We start from the raw sequence: 21,229 nt of genomic DNA on the forward strand, positions 1-21,229 counted from the left end.
AATGTTGATATTATTACACTGACTGTTCTGTGTATGTTGTGGAATAATGCAAATGAGTAATTCCTTTAGAAGCATTGAAACACAGAACAAGCAAGATCAAGAAGTTCAGTGAAAACCCTACAGTTCTGAGTTTGAATTAATTATGTAAATCATAATTTGAATTATTAATTGATGGAATGAATGTATGTTAATAATATGTTTTATCTTTACATAATAAGTAAATGTTGCTTAGGCCTTAATTTCTTTAAGTTAAAACTAGCTCGTGAGTAATCCTAGTGTTTATGGTCTCTAAACATGTTTCACCAAAAGGAAAAAGGCCTTTTGTAAGCTGAAAATCAGAACTCTGAAATTTTTAAGATGAACCTAAAGACATTGTCCAAGGAGAGAAGCTAACCAAACTATTAGTAGCAAATCAGAAGGACCAAAAAGGCAATGTGAAGATGTTTCTACTGGACAAAGATAAAATAACTTTAAAAACATTAACTGCAATATTTTTGAATACATACTATGAGCTACCAATTTAAAAGAAAACAGACACTGTCTTTAGAAGATTCTAAAGAGTGGGGCGGTGGTGGCACATACTTTTAATCCCAGCACTCAGGAGACAGAGGCAGGTGGGTCTCTGTGATTTCAAGGTTAGCCTGGTCCACAAAGTGAGTTCAAGGACATCTAGGAGTGTTACACAGAGAAATCTTGTCTTGAACGCTGCCTCCCCCTGCCCCCTGGCAAAAAAAAGATTCTAAAGAAACTAATCATTCTAATTTTTTTTTTTTTGGTTTTGTTTTTTGTTTTGTTTTGGTTTGGTTTGGTTTTGGTTTTTCAAGACAGGGTTTCTCTGTGTAGCTTTGTGCCTTTCCTGGAACTCACTCTGTAGTCCAGGCTGGCCTCGAACTCACAGAGATCTGCCAGCCTCTTTCATTGCAAGTCTTTTATATGCCTAATCCAGCTAATTTATACTTACGTTATTTTACATATTTATATGACTTTCCTGTTAAGAGAATATAGTCCTTTAACTTTCAAGAGTATAACTCACTGTTTTAAATTAGGATCACTACACTATGCTGAACAATAAATATTCTCAGTGTATTCTTTCTATTCAACTGAAAATTTATATTGTTTGAATATCTCCCCAAGCCCAGAAACAAAATCCATCCTTTTAGAACATGCTAGGTCTGAAGAAATGGGTCAATGAGTCATGTGTTTGCCAAGTGAGAAGGGCTGAGTTTAAATCCCACAAACCACATGGAGGAGGACATAGCACATGCATCTGTAATCTTAGCACTCCTGCAGACAGAGGGATGTGAACACAGACAGGAGCATGCCCAGGAGCTCCCGAGAGAGCCAGCCTGCCTGTCATATTCAGTGACAAAAGAAAACCTAACAAAAGAGATCCCATGTAAAACAATGTGGAAAGCAATGAGTGACATCTGACATCGTCCTCTGAACGCTACATGTGCACCCGGCACGAATGCACCTGCATGTGTAAACACACACACACACACACACACACACACACACACAGAGAGAGAGAGAGAGAGAGAGAGAGAGAGAGAGAGAGAGAGAGATGAATATAACAAGAGAATATGTCAATTATCAGTCTTATCTTTGACATATAACCAGTACTTATGGATAGCAAAAGAATTTGTAAGAGACACAGTCTCTCTATAGCAATATTGTGCCTCATAAATGAAGACACTATGAGAAAACTCACCATTACATGATTGTTAATGAAAAATGAAATGTTGAACTCAGGCAATAACCCTCAGTAATTATTTATGTCAAATGGTGGCCTCTGGGGTGTAAAGCTCAGATCTCTTTTCAAAAATAGATTTACCTTTCCTCTGCAGGAAAAAGCTGCTGGGGGAAGAGAGAGAAGAAATGAATGACTAGGTGAGAGCAAACTTTATAAATAAGCTATTTTTTCAAAAAAGCTAAATTAAAGAAAAGATAAATATGTTAATATTAGTATATAATAGTATTTAGATTCTGAATTAAACAAAAAGTTTCCAGTGAAGGAAATTTTTGAATTGACTAGAATGTGACAACATCAAGGGATGACTGTAAAATTGCTCGTTGTGACAAAGGTTTCTTGGTTACTAGTTAATAATAAAACACAGAGAGTTGTCTGTGGTTAAAGTATTTTTATTCCAAACATTTTGAAACAAAAGTTAGAATACATTTGAAAAAAGACTGACAATATATTTTTCTTTTATTAGTTTTACTTTTAGTTGGCAATTTTATATTTTATATATTTATCTATTATACAAAATAATGCTTTAATAAAGCTTTTAGGGGTTAATTCAGGGCAATTGGCATATCTATCACCTCAGACTCATGCTAAGGTTTTAGTTGTTAAAAGTATTTGACTGTATTATTCTCTCCATTTTAAAATATTTGGAAATTAGGTACTAAATATTTATTTCTCTTGCTGTTTAATTCAGTTCTCTTTTTTCCATTTATTGGAGATATTTTTCCTCACATGACCCTCTCTTCCTCCCAGCTCCTCCCCAACTCCACTCCCATGTGGATCCACCTACTTTCTGTCTATTTTAGAAAAACAGAATTCTAAGGCATAATAATAAAATATGATAAAACAAAAACTAATACATTAGACTATGAAAAACAAACAGAAGGAAAAGAGGCTACAAAAAGGCACAAGAAACAAATATAGATACAGAGACCAACTCATTCAAACATTCAAGAATCCCATAATCATACTAAACGGGAAGCCATAATAAACATGAAAAGGACCTGTAAGGGAAAAAGAGAGAGAGAAACATATGTAAGATAAAGGTAAAAGATAAAATAAAATAAAAAATACCAGCCCTGACATGACATTATGAGACAAGAAACCACCACTGATGCTGCTGAGTTCGTTTTCTGTTGGCCATCTGGTGCAGGGCATGAAGCCCACCCTTTACTTTAGTTTGTTCTCCAGTGAGGCTCCCTTAGAGAAAGCTAAATTTGAATTTTCAAGTGGTTATGAAATGGAGACAGCTGCTGGGTCAGGGATGGGGGTGTGCTCTACTTTCCTTTCAGCCCTAGGGCCCTGTCTGGTGCAGACCCATGCAGGCCCTATGCATACTGTTCCAGTCTCTGAGTCCATTCTGTGTCGACCCTGTTGATTTAGACCATCTTTTTTCCTTGGTGTCCTCCCTCCCTCTGGCTCTTACACTCTTTCTGCCTCCTCTTCTACAGGCTTCCATGAAACCCTAGGGGTTTTATGGAGATATTCCATTTAGGGTTGTATGTTCCAAGGTCTCTGCATAATGTCTGGTTTTGGGGTCTTTGAATTTGTTCCCATCTGCTGCAGGATGAAGCTTCTCTGAGGATAGCTGAGGAAGGTATCAGTATAGAGTATCTCTATACTCTAATCTATGAGTATAGAGAATGTCATTAGGAGTCATTTTCTTGGTACTTAAAAAAAAAAAAAACAGTAGTATTTGGTTTTATCCTAGGCTCCTGAGCTATCAAGTCTCACATTCCCGGTAAACCACGCAGTCAGGTATGGGTTCCAGTTCAAAAGTGGGCCTTAGGTAAAATCAGCTATTGCTTGGTCACTCCCACAGCCATTGTGCCACCATTGAACTAGCATATCTTGCAGGCAGGAAAACATCGTAGATGAAAGTGTTTGTGGCTTGGTTGGTGTTTACTCTTCATCTTTGTTAGGATGTAGAGTACCTCTGTGTACCAAAGGCACTAAAAACAGAGGTAAAGGCTCTATGTAGGCACTAGCTTGACTTCAGTGCATTGTATAAGTGTTCTCTTCAACAATGGGATTTGACATCAATTCGTGGAAAGCAACCAATAGTCTTGGCTGGGGCTGGATTGTTTGGGGGTTCTCATAGGAGGACCCTTTTGGTAAACCATTCAATTAGATGTAACCCAGTCCCAGAACTGGACACTTCATTTAGTCACAAGACATGCTCAGTTGGGGCTCTATCTCCATGTTATTTGGTAATTTCATTTAGATTGTCTTCATATATGTATATATTTTGCAAAGCTTCTACTGTATTAGGTTTCCATACTACCGCTCAAATGGCCCTTAATTTTATCTGTCTCTCCCAGTATTCACTCCCATCTACCCCTCTTCCTCTCCCTGCCATTTGATTCTAACATTCCAGCACCCCCCATCCATCCATAACTATCTATTCTATTTCTCTTTCTTAGGGAGATCTATCACCCCCCAATCTCTTACTATATCCATAACCTCTGTGGTCCTATGGATTATAACTTGGTTATCATTGACTTAACAGTTAATACCCACATGTAAGCAAATACATAACCTATTTATCTTTCTGGGTCTGGGATATCTCACACAGGATAATTTTTTTCTAGTTCCATCCATTACCTGAAAATTTCATGACTTTAATGTTTAATGGCTAAGTAATAATATTCCATTATATAAATGTACCACATTTTCTTTATATATGCATCTGCTAAGAGGGTATCTAAGTTGTTCCTAATTTCTGGCTATTATGAATAGAGCAGCATTGAAAATGGTTGAGCAACTGTCTCTGTGATGTGATGAAGCATCCTTTGGTTATATAGTTGGATACTGAAGTAGATGGATTCCTGTCTTCCTGAGGAACCACCACAATGATTTTCATAGTGGCTTACAAGTTTGAACTCCCTCTGGCAATGAAGGTAAGTTCCCCCTACTGCACTTCTCCACAAGCTGAGCTGTGTTATTGATCTTATGTTATTGATCATGTGTTATTGATCTTAGCTGTTCTGACAGGTGTAAGATAGAATCGCAAAGTACTTTTGATTTGCATGTCCCTGATGGCTAAGGATGTTGAACATTTCTTTAAGTGTTTCTTGGCCATTTGAGATTCCTACATTGAGAATTCTCTGGGTACAGGTCTAAACAGAGAATTCTCAATTGTCTCCTGTGACAATGAGTTCAGTGCTATTCTCCACTTTCCCTTCTATCTGGGTCAGTGTATCTGGCTTTATGTTGAGGTCTTTGATCCATTTGGAGTTGAATTTTGTGCTGAGTGGTAAGTATGGATCTATTTGCATTCTTCTACATGCTTCCATCCAGTTTGACCAGCACCATTTTTCGAAGATGCTGTCTTTTTTTCCAGTATGTGAGAGTCAATTGTTAAGGAAAAATCTATTTGTACACTGTGAATATGTGTCACTCTGACTGGTTTAATAAAAAGCTGAATGACCAATAGCTAGACAGGATTTTCAGGGCAGAGAGAATGCTGGGAAGAAGGTCAGAGTCACAAGAAGACAACGCCAGGAAAGCAGACCAAGCAGCAAGACCTTTACAAAGTAAAGGTAACCGAGCCACATGAAAGAATGTAGATTAAAAAATATGGGTTAATTTAAGTTATAAGAACTAGTTAGAAATAAGCCCAAGCTATCAATCAAGGTTTCATAATTAATAAGAAGTCTCTAGGTCATGATTCGGGAGCTGGGTTGGTAGAACAGAGAAAGACTAGCTACAGTACGTTCACACATTTCTTTAAGGAGTTAATTCATTTCATTGTTAAGGACTTTATATCTATAAAAGATTTTATATGATATTTGTCAAATGTTTCAGCTTCGTTGTATCTCTTAGGGCCTGCTGTGGTAGGGTTGCTGGGCTGTAGAGGAGATACATTGTCCTAGTTACTGTTTACTGTACTTTTACTCTGGTTTCCAGGCATCTGGGTTTGGGAGATTATAATTATAGGTGTTAACATCTGTACTTGTCTCTGTTATGTGGGTGTTTTGTTCCTTGATTTCCGTTGCCCTCTCTGGTTCTTAGGAGAAGGTAGTGGCTACATGTTACCTGACCGAGTTCTTTTGGGATCTTGCTAGGTGTGGCTTCTGGGTTTCCTGGTAAAATATGTTTCTAGGTATTGGGAATTGACATTTAGAAATAAATGGGATCAGAGTGGGGCGGAAGCGGTCCTCACGAGGCAGGAAAACAGGGTGTTCCACCAACCTGGGAATGGGGCCAAAGTGAGGAGAGGCCACAACAGGAAATCTGCTGCAGAGCTGAGGGTCAGCCTGGGGGGTTGGATACGAAGGAGGAAGAGAGAGTGAAGATCTGATGTTCACCTATGTGCTTCACTAGCTTCCTTGTTTCTCAGGCAAACAGGACTGGTGAGTTCCCAGGGAATGCCTCCTGGAGTTAGGAGCTGGGATAACAGATGAGTGGACAAGGTTGGAGGAGAAGGTCTATAGGACCCACCGGATATGGAGGCAGAGAGGAAGGAGGGGCTGCAGCAGGTGGTCTGCTACCGAGTTTCAGGTGAGACTGCCATCTTGGATTAGGAGGAGAGTGGAGAGAGATGAAACTTCACAGTAGGCTACCTGCTTCCCTGGCTTGAACGTAATTCCATGTTCTGGAATGTGGAATACCAACTGGGGACAAGGCACAGGCTCAGATGTGACAAATGGGTAACGATGACTTCTGGGTTCTAAAGTGCCTCACTATCCAGTGGAGGAAAAGACAGTCCACGGTCCTCCCTACAATGAAAGATGCTGTTTTTAAATAGGAAAACAAAATGACAAGTGAGTACTGAGAATAAATGACTTATTATTAGGGGAGATCAGACTTGGTAGTTAGGAAGAGGGCACTGAAGCTGAACTAGAAAGAAATCTGAAATTTGGAGAATGTTTCAAACTGAAGGTAGAACTTGCATAAAGAAAAAACAGTGCTCTGGGAATGGAGCTGAGCCCTGTGACTGGACAAGACAGTATGTAGCTTCAAGCAGTCCATGGTGAGAGGTGCTTTAAAGAGACATGAGGAGCCCCATCATGTAGAACTTGAGTGTCAGGGCACTTCATTTTACTCTTTGTTTCTGTTATTTCAGGTTGTGACCAATGTATTTTTGTCAATGAAAAAATGAAGTATTTAATTTTCCAGTGTTTAGATATGCAGTATGAGTGTCCATGTACTCCGTTCCAGATGCTAACAACAGTAAACACTGACTAAATTACATAAACAGTAATCAATGTTAACCTGTTCTGGAAACCAAGACTATGATTTCCGAAATTAATACTATAATGATTATTCTTGTAAATTCATCTTTTTGTACATCACATATAGTTCCTTCAGGATGCACATTTGTCATTAAGATAATAAACTGAAAGAGTCTATGTAATGAATCCTTTTCTGTCCTGCCAGCCAGCTCCTAAATGAAATGGAGACTTATCATTAATTATGAAAGCTTGGCCTCAGCTTAGGCTTGTCCCACTAGCTCTTACTACTTAATTTAACCAACTTATTTTGATCTACAATCTGTCACATGGCTCATTACCTCATCTCTCTGTACTGCCCATGCTGCTTCCTCCAATCTGGTTGACAACTCTGCCTTCTTCTTCCCAAAGTTCCCTCTGCCCCGAAGTCCTGCCTGTTGTTTGAATCTTAGATGGTCTTAAAAAACCCAGAGCCAGATATCAGAGTGAAAGCTGAAAGATCAGAGAAGCAGACTATCCAGCCACTAGTTCTTACCTCTATGGAATTCTCAGTCTAAAGAGAGAGAGTTCCTGTTTCCTCATGCCTTATATAACTTTTCTCTGCCCAGACATGTCACCAATCACAGCTATACATTTTCACACAGTGTACAGATATCCCAGAACAGGTCTGTGTACAGTGGTACATCTGATAAACAACATTGAGTTGCCTTGTAATTGTGTGCAATTTTATTCTCTGTTTATGAGACTACCTGTGTCTTTAGACCGTCACCAAGGCTGTGTGTTTTATTTGAGACCTAGAACTTCAACTAAATTAATAAACAAACATGCCAATTTGGATTGTGATTGAAAGGACCAGAGTTGGCACAGGACACACCAAGACCAAGTTCTCAGCACAAAGGAGATTCATTTGTCTCAGAAGGACAAAGGCAGGGACTACAGAGAGGGGAAAGGACAAGGGAAAGAGGGAGGGACAGTTGTCCCAGAGGGATAAAGGACTGTCTCTGGATAAAGTGGAGGCAAATGACAGTTTTTAAAGGGAAAGGGGGAAATCCCTTGTTAGGATAAATTGGTTTGTTTTGATTGGACATGTTAATTTGTACCCAAAAAGGGGCCTTTGGTTATTGGACCTTGGTGCTCAGCCTCAGGAGGAGGAAGTGACCAAATAAGGGAATGGATCTTGGGGGTTAGCTTTCAGAATGCTGTCTAACAGTTTTAGTAAGGGAGAGAAGGGTAAAAGGCTAAAACTTGTCTGCCATGCTTGCCATGCTGAGGTATGGACTTGCTATGCTCAGGCCTGCTAGAGCCCTTCAGTAATCAAGTGAAGATATTCACAAATGTGGAAATATGAGTACCTGTGGTTGCTAGGGTGATCAGTGATCCCTCAGAGGAATGGCACTTGAGTGGAAACTTGGAAGATACAGGACCACGTAAAGGAGACAGAAGTGTTGAGAGAGGAGAGCAGCAAGCACAGTGGCCTTTCTTCAGGACTTAGCTTGATGTGGAAGAGCAAGAGGGCTTTGGTAGCCAGGGTGCAATGGAGCTGAGTGCTGTAAGATACATTGTTCCAAGAGGTAGATGAGAATTTTTTTAATCAAGGGAGTGACATGACCTTACTTGTGTTTTCTTTTATCCACTGAATTTAAAATTTGGGTATTTCCCAATTAACTTATTTTTTTTCCCTCAGGGTTATTCAATATGTAGTATTGGTGTTGGGTTCCCTCCCTCAGTATACTCTTTTTAAAATGTATTCTTGCATTTAGTTATTTGAGAGAGGTGCATGTGGCACACCGATGTGTCAAGTGCATATTTGGAGGGCAGGGGATAACTTGTAGAAGGTGGTTCTCTCTGTGAACCACGTATGTTCTGTGGACTCAACTCCAACCATTAGACTTGGAGGAAAGTGAACTGAGCTACTGAGCCATCTCGTAGGGTCAAATTAGACTTACTATGAAGAAATGATGATTTTGAGAGTTATTTCGGTATTCCAGAAGAGTGCCCTTTGCTGGCTGTGTGGTTTGCAAACATTTTCTAGCACCCTGTTAAATTTTTGCGTCTTTTTAACAAGGCCCTTCATTGTGGCAGACACTTGTAGTAGCAACAGTTTAGCAGTTTCTTTTCATAGACAATTCTTCTGACTTTCAGTCTACGAACTCAGTGCTTACCCTTAGATGTCACTGTTTCTCCTAATGTTTTGTTTCCGAACACTTGATAGTCTTTTACTTTACATTATTGCTATATAACACTTAAAATGTCCTGCACTCTCTGCTTTCTGATTTTTTTAGTACATATACAGAGTATATTAAGACAGAAGAATGGCTGTCGCTGGTTAAGTATAATGGTTAAAATATTGAGGCTCCATGGACTGTACTGGTATCTGCATTTTTAAAATAGTTAATTGAACATTTTACCATGATTAAAAAAAACTGAAGCTAAACAGTGTTGTTATTGACAACAACAACAAAAAAGAATATATCCCTTCAAAGAGTACAAACATAGCAAGAATGTTAATTTTCAGATCTCCTACCCCAAAGAGTTTGGGAGTTTAAGTCTATGCAACAGTAAAAGGAAAGAAAAATTGTAAATGTATGAATATCAGAAATAAAGCTGCCTCTAACTAAGGAAAACATATATATATATTTCTGTATAGAAAACAGGAATAATCATAATAATTTTAAAAAGCCCACCCAGAACTCAGAAGCTCGGCCAGCAAGTTCAAGTGTATAAAAAGAAGATGTGCTGGTCAATCTAGGTCCTTGGCTCCCATAAGTCTCTTGTTTTCTACTCATTGTAGAGGACAAAGATGAAGAACACACTCTTTTTCTCTGGAACTGTGTTTCCAAGTATATTTATGTGGCAAATAACATAGAAAATAAACTCTTTTTTTTTTTTTAAATTGTTTTCATTAACTTACTGTACTTAACTGTGACAGAATCCACAGAGTATGCAGCCTTCAACTGGAAGGCTTCATATATCTGGAATCTGAGGGGAGGACATACAAGTTTCCCGATCTACCATGATTAAGTCTTTTCTCCTGACCATGGTGGCACAAGTTTTTCACCAGCATCAAGAAAATGACTTGAGTAAATCATTAGTTTTTAATTCTCAGATCCTTTATAGTTCTTGGCATTATTAAAATGTCAATGTTGTTCTCACTGTAAATCAATATCACAGAAGCAGTTAGATTATTTGTGCAGTATGTGAATTACCTCTACCTACAAGCAAAGGAAAAACCCAAAACTGATTTTGAAATCATGGGTTGGAGAGGTAGATCAGTTTGTAGGGTGCCTAGCAAGTATGAAGCCCTGGGTTCTACTCCAGAACAGTACACACAGGACATGGTATCAGACACCTATAATCCCAGCACATGGCAGGTGGAAGCAGGAATAGTGACATTTAAGGACATCCTAGACTAATCAGTTCAAAACCAGTCTGGGCTGCATGAGACCCTGTCTGAAAAAAGAGGATCTTTTTTTTTTTTTTTTTTTTTTTTGCATTTTTCTGTCTGTCTCATCGGTGTGCCCAGGCATGAAGCCCTGACAACGTACAGACAATAGGCCAACAGATATCACTGTTTCTGTTTGCAGTGCAGACAAATAATATAAATTCATTGAACACAGGGGGAACATGAGATGCAGAAACGTTGTAAAAATAACAAAACAAACAGCATATTGAATTCCTGGATCATTTGCAAGGCTTGAGGCGCCATCTCCTTCGGTCCCCAAGCAGTGTATTTATACCAATGGAGTCCAGGGATGAGAAATGCAATCAGACCCTAATGTGCAACATATGAGGAAGAAAGGCAGTGGAGCACAGAAAGAGAGAAGACATTTATCACAGCCCAGACAAAGATGGAACACAGAGAAATAAATGAAACAAGTTGAGAGTCAGGAAATCTGAAATGAAGAGTGAATCTTGGCCTTGATTTCCAGAGGGATGGGAAGAAGGTGATGAGAGACCCTAAGGGTCAGTCTGCACATATTTAGTCAGTTATAATAAGTGAAAATTGCTCGTTATAGGGCTGGGAATGGTGTTGATAGATCTGTCTCCATTTCCTACACCTTCATGGAAGTTATAATTGGCATGAGGGAGAACAGGTAGCACAGTTCAGACCCTTGCTCAGTGGGACACCCCAGAGGCATGCGCCACACTAGATGATAATGACAGCTCTGACTATCAAATCATGCAGCCAGGCTTCCAGAGGAGACAGGGCGACCCCAGAGATTGCATGGGTTATGTCTGGGTCTCCAAGGACAGAGTAAGAAACTTTTTGCCTGAGTTAATTGTAAAAATGACAAGTTTATTTAACAGGCCTGGGTTAGGTAAAAGGAGCTGTATGTAGTAGGATATCCTCAAAGCAAAGTTATCCTTTCAAAGAAATTAGGTAAATGATTCTTGGGGACTTGAGATTGTCTTTATGGTGTCGGTGTCTTGGAATAATCTTTTTGTACACTGTGAGTATGTGTCACTGTGATTTGAAAAAACAGTCAATAGGTAGGCAGGATATTTAGGGCAGAGAGGATGCTAGGAAGAAGAAGGCAGAGTCATCAGCTGGGTGAGGAAGAAGCATGACATGTAGGAGATGAGATAACAAGCCATAAGTATATGGCAGCACATAAATGAATAGAAATGGATTAATAAGGGCTAGTTAGAAACAAGCCTAAGCTGTTAGCTGAGCTTTCATAATTAATAAGTCTTTGTGTGGTTATTTGGGAGTTGGTGAGTGGGACAGATAAAGACTCTCTAAATTACAGGAAGTTTTTTACATTGACATATCCTGACTACATAAATGGAGACTCAAAAGAGGCAACTCTTTCCTTTCTCTGTTATCTACAGAATTTACTAACAATCAGAGACAACTAAGTTTCTAAGCAAAAAGGACCAACAGCTTTGGTTTCTCTGGATTGTCTGGATGTGTTAAGAATTTGTTAATAGGCCAGTGTGCTGAATAGTTTTATGTCAGCTTGACACAAACTGTAGTCATAAGAGAGGAGAGAACCTCAATTAAGAAAAAATGCCTCCATGTGATCAGTCTGTAGACAAGCCTATAGGGCATTTTCTTAACTAGTGATTGATGGGCGAGAGCCCAGCCCATTGTTGTTGGTACTATTTCTCGGATGGTGGTCCTGGGTTCTATAAGAAAGCAAGTTGAGAAAGCCATGATGAGCAAGCCAGTAAGTAGCACCCCTCCATGGCCTATGCATCAGCTCCTACCTCTAGGTTCCTGCCTGTTGAAGTTCCTGGCCTGACTTCCTCAGTGATGAACAGTGATATGCAAGTGTAAGCCAAATAAACTCTTTCCTCCCCAAGTTGCTTGGTCAGGGTGTTTTGTTACAGAAATAGTAATCATAATTGGGACCGTTAGTATTAGAGAACTCTAATGCATGAAGAAATAAGCTTTAAAAAGGTAATGGGAACTTTCTTCACATAATTTATCTAAAATATTTAAGTCATAGATTAGATACCAGGCTTCCAAGAGTTTACAAACTAAATTGCAGATATGTGTGTATGAGCTCCTAATGGAAGTGAAGGAGGCTTCTTGGTACACATAGAGATTCAGACCTAGATTAATAATCTTCCAGAAAGGGTCCTGTCCCTATGGCTTCCTCACTGGATAGTACCAATAATGGAAATGTCTAGAAAAGAGTCACAAAGAAAGCATCTAACCTTTGAAACTTGGTGATACAAGCCTGTGCCTTAGTTTCTGTGCATTTGAGAATTTAAGTGTCTGTAGTTTTCCAGGAAGCTTAAATCACCAGCTTCCAGTAATTTGATGCCACCTCACTCTAGATTAATGCCCAACCCTTCAGGTCAACACTCACTTTCTCAAATACATCCCAGACTTGAAAGAAAATGTCCCCTTGCCTTGATTTCCCCAATTACAGATGTTTGTTGTTGTTGTGCAAAATGTGAGTACTGGTTTGCCACACGATAAATGTATTTCTTCATGGCTTCTCTTATGAATACATGGAACTCAGATGGAATGTGCTTTTTAATAGATTCACCTCCCTGTAAATAAGTTGTTTGTTATTTTGGGTAATTCAGTATAGTACAGTTGCTTCCATAGAATTCTTCTTAGATGAAAGAAGGGTTGAGAAACTCAGTCTTCCTCACAGACATTTACCTAAGGCCTACTTTGACTGGACACACTGTGGTGTTGGAATTGACATGACATGTTTGCTATCTTGGTTGGGCTTCTTAATTTCTGGAGGGAATGAGAGTAGAGAAACAGGGGAAATGAATAACAAAGAACATTTGTGAAGGATCTAGTGAGAGCTGTAGGAATCCACAGGAAACAAGACCAGTGATAAATCTAGGGCCACAAAATCTCAAAGAGAATCTAGAGTCTGAGTCTTAAAGAAATGTATATGCCAAGTGGCTGGTTTTTATTTATTTATATTTTTAGAAGTTTTTGTTTTGGTTTGTTTTTAAAGAAGAAGGTCAACTCAAGACAATATGAGCTCATCAAGAAAGTAGGACACAACATCCAAATATAAAAAACAAGAAAAAGAGTTCTTGTTGTGTAGTCTGTTGGCTGTGAGGACATTATTGTGTAACATTCCTACACTGTGGAATTCAGACTGAAAGAGAAGGGATATTGTTGGTGCTTATGTTTGGAAGGATGTAGCTGCCTTCTAATGGAGCATCAGTCTCCACCACAGTGTGAAGAAAGGTGATGAAATCAGCAGCAAAGTCAGCTCAAACTGGGCGCAGCTGAATGAAACATTAGGGTGAAAGAGAAGGTGCTAACCATTGTCCTTCAGAAAGTCCCCTGCTGGTGAGAGGCATGCTTGAAGCCTTTGTAAACTGAGGACATCATTATCTCTTTTGACATATGCAAGTTCATATAGAAAATATCCACAGTTGTCAAGCTCCACAAGAGGAAGCCTGTCTCTGTACTATTTCGTAGTAATAACAGAGCCTACCAAAGCAGGACTGATCACTGGGCACACAAGAATCAGATGTCTGTCTAGTGCAGCACAGGCCCTTAGGGAGCTTGAGGCAGAGAGCACTTTTATTTGTTCTTAGTCTGCCTTGAGGCACATGAAAGGAAGGACATAACAGACTAAACCAGAGCATGCTAAGTCCCTCAGATAAGAGAATCCCAGCAGCATACTGTCATTTTAATTCATTTACCGATCGTATATTAATTTTATACACAAATAGGTTTTACTGTGTCATTCTCATATATGTACATAATACATTTTGATTGTATTCACTGTTGTTCTGTTATTACCCTCTTTTGCATCCCTCCCACTCCCACTGTCTTCTTCCTCCTCTTCTTCCTTTTGTTGTTGTTGTTGTTATGATCCAATGAGTTTTATTGTAGTTGTTTACAAAAGTTGGGTAAGAGCTCATTTCCAAAAACATGGGCACCTTACCAGTAATTATCCCACTGAAGAAAATGTCTCCCTCTTCAATGAACTGTTGTGTGAATAAATCCTCAGGGAGGGGTGGGGCCCCATGAACCCCTCCTGACCCCCAGGATGTTGAAGAGCACAATCTTATGCAGATATTCTGCATGTAGTAACTGTTGAAGTAATTTTTTTTATGTTTTGAACATAATAAAATACAAAAATTATCTTTAAGGTTAAAATCGAGCTTATATATGAAATTGTATCTGTACAATCTGGCCATTACTCACCTGAGAAAATGAAAACATTAATTTGTTTCTTTGTTTAGTAAATGTGTTCTAAAATGTGAAAATGAGCAGCTGGCTTGTCATTTTAGCACTCCAGTTGGAAACCTATTGTCTCAAGAACCAAATCTAGCCCAACATCTATTTCTGTAAGTAAAGCTTTATTTAACACACCCATACCTGTTGTTTATTTCTGTATTTCAGTTGTAGCACCAGGGGGAAGCAGCTACTGTAAGACTCACATAGTCTATCTGCTTCATGGTCAGAGACAAACATCTGCTTGTCTTGAGCAAAGTGGGAGCCATACTGTCATCTTTAAATGTCTGCATTTCAGTTTCTAAGTGTTGCTGACCAACCAAAGGAAATGGAAATTTAAGAAATCGTTGATTCACGATTTATGCAGAGAAACTAGATGAGCCTGAAACATCTTATAACAAGGACAAAGCAAGTTCCCAAGGACAGGACACTTCAAAACACAGGGGTCCTACCTGACAGAGCTAGAGGCCAAGGATGAAACACATGGAGGAATAAAATACACGATGATAACATTGAATTACAACCCAAAGATCAAAACCAGATAGCTGTGAATGAAACCACATGGACACAACCATGCAAAAGAAATGAGGGAAATAGAAAGTCACTCTCTGAATAAACATAATAATAATTATCCAGGGAAATTTTCACTAATGTATGTTGAATATGCTGGAAAAACAATTAAAGAAAAACAGAATATTTTCAGGCTGTCACACTATCTTTCAGTATAAGATTAGTCAAAATATATTTGGTAGCATATTTAAAATGGAAAAACCCCAACACACACACACACACACACACACACACACACACACACACACACACACCAAACAAACAAACAAACAAACCAAAATAACAGGCTGTATCCTCTTACCAGGGATCAAAGTTAGCATCACCAGTGAAAGCTGTTGTTCCTGCTCTTGATATAATCCACTGAGTAGGCCATTTGATCTGGATTCTTGGTAAATATTCCAAGTTGGTTTAATAACAAGAAAATGCCAGACAAATACCTGGTATCAACAGAATAAATGAGCAGTCTTACCTCAAAACTTCAAGATCATAAAAGACAAAGAAACAAATGAACTATCACAGAGTAGGACAAAGTGAGAATATGCCTCACTGCAAATGTAGTGTAGGATCCTGGAAGAGAAAGGGAGCATGACGGAAAAGCCACCGAGCTGCGAATTCTGTTACAACATGCATTCCTTAGTTCTAGTTAATACAACATAACATTCTGGAGAACTGAGTAAAGAGGATGCAGAAACTCCTTTCTGTTTGTATGAAGTTCTGTGAGTCTAAAGTTACCTTAAAATAAAAAGCAAGAAGGCTATTTTTGAGGAAAAGTGGTTTTCTGATTAAGAGAATTGGAAATATACTATATTTTATAGTGACAACATCTCTGGCTTACATTTAGACTAATGCCTGGAATTGTCAGATGCTGAAAGAACACAGTAAGAGTGTTCCTAGGTATTAATGGAAGAAGTATCCTTGACTTTCACTTTCAGAGTTTTAAAGCAAGAGAGACTTTAATTGAGCTGAGGAGAAGGGGATCATGACAAGATAGCCCTGCTTCCCTTGGGCCCTCACAGCCGGGTAGTCTGTGCATGTTCTGACTGCATGAGGACCTAGCCCTGGAGACAGATAGGCAGGTGACAAGCTGGACTGTGGGGGCAGAGAGGTCTCCTTCCTTCCTTCTCCCTATAGAAGGTAATTTTTATCTTACATGCTGAAAAGGATTTGGTTTCTGTGTGTAGTTTATGGAAATCACAGCCACTATTTGGAAGGTATAATATATACTGGAATATAAAATGTGAAAACGTTCAGTATACTAAAACATTAATTAGAAAAGTAGGGTGGGGTCTATTACAAGGCATAGGTGAAGATATGTTATATTTTAAACTTTCTGTTAAGGCTGGAAAACGTTTCAAAGTAAAACATTATAACACACTAATTTCAATTATGGCAAAAACTCACTGAGTTGCTTTTTATGTGACCAACCTTCTGCTGGGCATTACTGAAAAAAAGAGAGAAAAGCAAAACATATATGATCCCTGTCTTCAAATTGCTCACAATCTTTGGAAGTAACAAATCAACCCACAAGAAGTAAGAAAATTTAAATGAGAAAAATGTTTCGTTAATACACGGGGGACAGATTTTTGAAAGCCCAGGCTGTCTAAAGGAGGGAGCGCTCAGTGCTGGTGTCATGACCAAGGGTCAACTTCTCATGCTCTCTGAAGAGGACAATAAAAATGCCAGAATGCTGTCTGTCTTTACTTTGAGAATTAAATAAGCCACCACAGAAGAGAAAACCAAGTCCCTTCTTACTTTGCTCACGTGCATTTAATCAACCCTAAAAGTGAAAAGTTCCATTTTAAAAAATGGGAATCTTTAAAAATGTCCTTCTTTAAACAATAGGCAACATTCTCACAGCAATAAAAATAATTTAACAAAACTGCAAACTTAAACTTCTGCTAGATTAAAAAGTCATGAGCCTTGCTTTGAAAACTGAGGTGGGGAGAACCAAGCATTGGCAATTATTGGAAGTGTAGCGTACATAAGATGCAAATGTGTCAGAAGTCCCTTGAGCTTGAATGGAAATAAAATTCCATCATTATTATCACTAAACACCAAATGAACATTTAACATTTACATTCTTACAAAGTCTAGCAACAAAACAGAGGGAGTGGCCTGCCAGTATTTTGAGCTCAAGGACATTTTTCATGTAATCTACCCATTGTCACCAATGTCTACAAATCCCGTGTCCACTCATCACTCCCTCCAATGAGAGCAGTGGAGCTTTACCATGAGATGTTACTCAATCTATTTTTAATATTATTGCATTATAATTTGTTCATTATCAAACATAGCTAGTTCCTTTTGGAATCCTGTATCACATATTAGAGAAAACTTATAATTTACTCTCGGAAGGAGTTCATCAGTTTCACTCGGATATGAAACACCAGAGAATAAGGACCACTGGACCTGGAGATACAGGTCAGTGGTAGAGCACGTGGCTGACACACAAAAGGCCCTGGGTTTGATCCCCAGTACTGAGAGAGAGTGAGATAAGAGCCAAGGACTGGGATTGGTGAGAAGGCTAAGCAAAGAGTGTATCCTGCTATTTGAAAGGACAAGAGTCCAGTTCTCTGCACCCATATTAGGCTCCAGCTCCAGGGTAGCCAGCATCCTTTTATGGTCTCACAGACATAGACATACACATATGCACATATTTTTTTAAATCTACCCAAAAGGAGAACTACTAAAATATTAAATGAACTATGTTGATCTGAATAGGACATTAAAAGCAGCTGTGAGAATAACCAGCTCATATGTGTCCAGTATGACATGATTTGTATGCATATCATATGCTCTCTATTTTATGGTATGTCCATATGTAATATCTATACGTGCTGTTTTTATAAATGGTAAGGGTCAAATGGCTCAGCAGGCTGTCCTCAAACTTCCACATACACAACATGGTACATTCATGTCCACATACCACAAACACAATAAATACTTAATCTGAGGAGAGGCGTGGATATCATGAGAACCCATGCCTTTAGGGATGGAGGTGATGAGCAGGGCTTGAGAAGATGATAAAGAAACTTCATATCTAGCTATGCTATATTATTTATTTTATTTCAAAAGTCAAGGAAAAATGCCGTTTTTAACAACTATATTTTGGTTTATTGTATACTTTAAAGGTTTATAATCTTTACATTTTCAAGTTCATCATTTTGGCCTCAACAGTGGGCAGCTGAGCTTTCCAGAGAAGAAGCTTCATGAATAAATCACACAAAACAGAACCAAATTAGCAAGAGGCTGCCAAGGCTGTTAGCGGCCTTCCAAGCTGGAAGTATATCTGTTTCTACAAATTGGTCTGGAGCCAAGTTCAAGTTCTGGATTACTAATTATTGGTTCTGTGGATAAGGTCAGCCCCTGGAACTTCAGAACCATGGCAAACCTAGGGCAGAGCCAGAGACCACCAGCTCACTGAGAAGGAGGATGTCAGACGGCCTGCCTCGGGGAGCAGGAGAAACCCCTATCCCTGAAAAGACTTTGGGTGAAGACACCAGCTGTGTCCAAGGATACTGGTAAGCCTGGCAAAATATGTGGTGTAAGCTTTGCATGGAAACTCTTGGCTCATTTGAAAAGTAGGGACGTGCTGTGGGATGGTCTGTATGTCAAGTGTGTTGCTGATTGGTCAATAAATAAATCACTGATTGGCCAGTGGCCAGGCAGGAAGTGTAGGCAGGACAAGGAGGAGAATAAAGCTAGGAAGTGGAAGGCTGAGAGACACTGCCAGCCGCCACGATGACAAACAGCATGTGAAGATGCCGGTAAGCCACGAGCCATGTGGCAAGGTATAGATTTATAGAAATTGATTAATTTAAGCTGTAAGAACAGTTAGCAAGAAGCCTGCCACGGCCATACAGTTTGTAACCAATGTGAGTCTCTGTGTTTACTTGATCGGGTCTGAGCGGCTGTGGGACTGGCAGGTGAGAGAGATCTGTCCTGACTGTGGGCCAGGCAGGAAAACTCTAGCTACAGGGACGTGCCTGTGTGTGAGTGAAAGTTCTAGAAAGTAGCCACCCACCAGCTTCCTCAAAGCCCTCAAATAAGCCATTTCTTTCCTTTCCTTTCCCCTCACTTCCTCTCTTTTCCCCTTCTTCCCGTCTCCCTTCTCACTCCCCTCTTTCATTTCTCTTTGTCCCAAATAAGAGAGTTTATACTAAACATGTTAGGAAGTACTTTGTAATTTGTCTTTCCTGGAAAATCATACTCTGTAGTGGTATTAAAAGCCAGAATAGTCTTATTTCTCTTTCAAAACTAATGACTCACATCTCTGAGAATTTACTTTCTAAAGCCACTTCAGAAAATGCTTCAAAGTCCAGACAATTTTAGCCATTTCTGTACTGGAAGAAAAACTTACATGCTTTCATGCAGTGTGCAGTGAAATGTGCACCAAGAGTCAGTTACAAACGTGGACGCATAGCACTGGATAAACTCCCGACACAGCAGGTCAACTCGGAGGTCTCACCATCATCAAAAGTCTCTTGATGGCTTGTGATCCTGCCAGAGACCCTTGGGTCTCCCATATGTACATAGAGTGCACACCTTCCCTCCCACTTAATTGGGCCATAAATAATTTCTTCTTATCTGCAGATCGATTACAAGGCAATGAATGCCAGTTCACATTATGGGAGACACAAATCAAGCTTTAGACCCTGTAAGATCATTTTCTTGGCCAAACTCCCAGACCCTGTGCTTGGGCTGAACTTCCATCATGCCACCAGGGTTAGTGAGTGTTATGTTTCTAACTGACAGTCTGTTTATTTTATGCCATATTTACAAGCTGCCATGTCCTCAGAATGTACAAGTAAGCACCAGAATGCGATTATTTAAAATGTTATCTAAGTTCTTTCTATTTCTGTGCCTTTTCTTTATTGGTTTACCTCAATGGACAGTGTGTGCATCTCTCATCTCTCCAGAAAGTTTAGAGGTTACTCTTCCCCTACAGCATGCTGGCTGAAAAATAACAGCTAAGAGTCACAGTTGGCAAAGACATATTCCTTCCATTCCAGTCTTTAACACACCTCAATGAATATAGCAGCTGGCTTGCAGATGTACCGAAGGAGGCATCTCATTCATTGACTTTGCTCTGTTTTATGAAGTCTTTGCCAATTCCTCTTGGATACACTAGCACAATTTCCCCTTTCTTAAACTGTGGGGTGTCTATTCCACATTGTGAATTTGTTTGATATCAGTGACAGAAATATTCCCGCCTTAAAGGTATTATCTTTGAAATTGAGTCAGGTTTCATGCCGAGAAAAGGATCAAGGAGAGATAACTGCTGAAGAAATGAAACTTCGTATGGAAAATATCAAGCAAACAGTGAATGGAAAGGTGACTTTTCCATCTTTATTTCAGCCCTGAGATGCTCTGTGCATTGAATTAAAAATAATAATTTCTTCCAACATTAATGCCTAAGTGACCTCCTCCTGAAGGAAAAAAGGGCACTAAGAGTTCTACTTTTTAACACTAGACTTGAAATACTTTACCCTTAAATTCAAAGCACATGTGACTCAAAGGAATTCAATGATTTCTTTGCTCTGGGCTTTCTTTAGATACCAAACTCCTTGACATTTTTGCCTGTGGACACACAGATATGAATTTAGGTAAAGAAAATTTGTATCTGAGATCTGCTGAAATTTAAGTTGATTGAAAACTTTGAGAATAAACTTTGGACTGACATATTTTATCCATTTCAAATCATATCTCTTTATCATTCAGACGGTTGGTATCAAAAATATTTTCAACTGCGAAGATGGTCTAACCACTTGTGACTCTGTAAGATCTCCTTTGACTCCCAGGTTTTGATAAGGCACTTCACTGGAAGAACAGAACTTCAGTACAGCTGAGCCATGAAGGATTTCCTTTTCAGACAAGCCAAGGCGTGGAGGAATATTATCAAAAAGTCTGAACCCCAAACATTTCCAGTGCACACAATCACCACAAGGAGAGTAGTTTTAACTTTTGTTAAACTGAAGATGCGTACATAAAACAGGAACTTACGATCTTCATTGTTAAGTTCAGCTACATCCTGTCAAGATTTTCATTAAGTTCAGTTACATCCTG

The 21,229-nt window shown here is 39.2% G+C and overlaps 1 long non-coding RNA gene across 2 annotated transcripts; it reads left to right on the forward strand.

Moving 5' to 3' along the window:
* Positions 1 to 6,361: 6,361 nt before the first annotated feature.
* Positions 6,362 to 21,224, forward strand: LOC131920636 (uncharacterized). Of its 2 annotated transcripts, none has more exons than XR_009381734.1 (3): positions 6,362 to 6,513; positions 18,522 to 18,684; positions 20,408 to 21,224. It is a non-coding gene; the product is annotated as an uncharacterized LOC131920636 (long non-coding RNA). The 2 variants fall into 2 exon arrangements; XR_009381735.1 differs by having other exon boundaries at positions 20,965 to 21,224.
* The last annotated feature ends 5 nt before the right edge of the window (positions 21,225 to 21,229 follow it).

This window comes from Peromyscus eremicus, chromosome 10, assembly GCF_949786415.1.
Source record: "Peromyscus eremicus chromosome 10, PerEre_H2_v1, whole genome shotgun sequence".
NCBI classification, from domain to species: Eukaryota; Metazoa; Chordata; class Mammalia; order Rodentia; family Cricetidae; genus Peromyscus; species Peromyscus eremicus.